Consider the following 391-nt stretch of genomic DNA (forward strand, 5'->3'; position numbering starts at 1 on the left):
CCGTCGGGGTAGGGGCGGGAGGCTGCTCCCCCACGTGGTCCTGAGGTTCTAGAAAGGCGGTCGGGGGCTGGGCAGCTGGAGAGGTGTTCGAGGGGAGCCGTTTCTTATTTGGAATTCTCCTTTGGTCCCAGATCTTAACCATACAAGAAAGCGAAGGCCGGTTTCACAGGAGGACGAGCTTCAGATGGGGAGCGCGTGTGGGGTTGGCCCAAAGTCCACAGGAGGCTTAAAGCAAGGACAGGACAGGGAAGTTCGGGAACGTGCACTACAGATAGCATAGCTGACGCGAGAAGGACAGAGGCGGGCCCCAGGCTGCAGGCAGGGGGGCCCGGGGACGACCCAGGGGCAGCCGCCCTGAGAAGCGGCCGATGCGCCGAGTCGCGGAAGGCCG

The sequence above is a fragment of the Fukomys damarensis genome, unplaced genomic scaffold (assembly GCF_012274545.1).
Source record: "Fukomys damarensis isolate Sample0158 unplaced genomic scaffold, DMR_v1.0_HiC HiC_scaffold_33, whole genome shotgun sequence".
Lineage (NCBI taxonomy): Eukaryota > Metazoa > Chordata > Mammalia > Rodentia > Bathyergidae > Fukomys > Fukomys damarensis.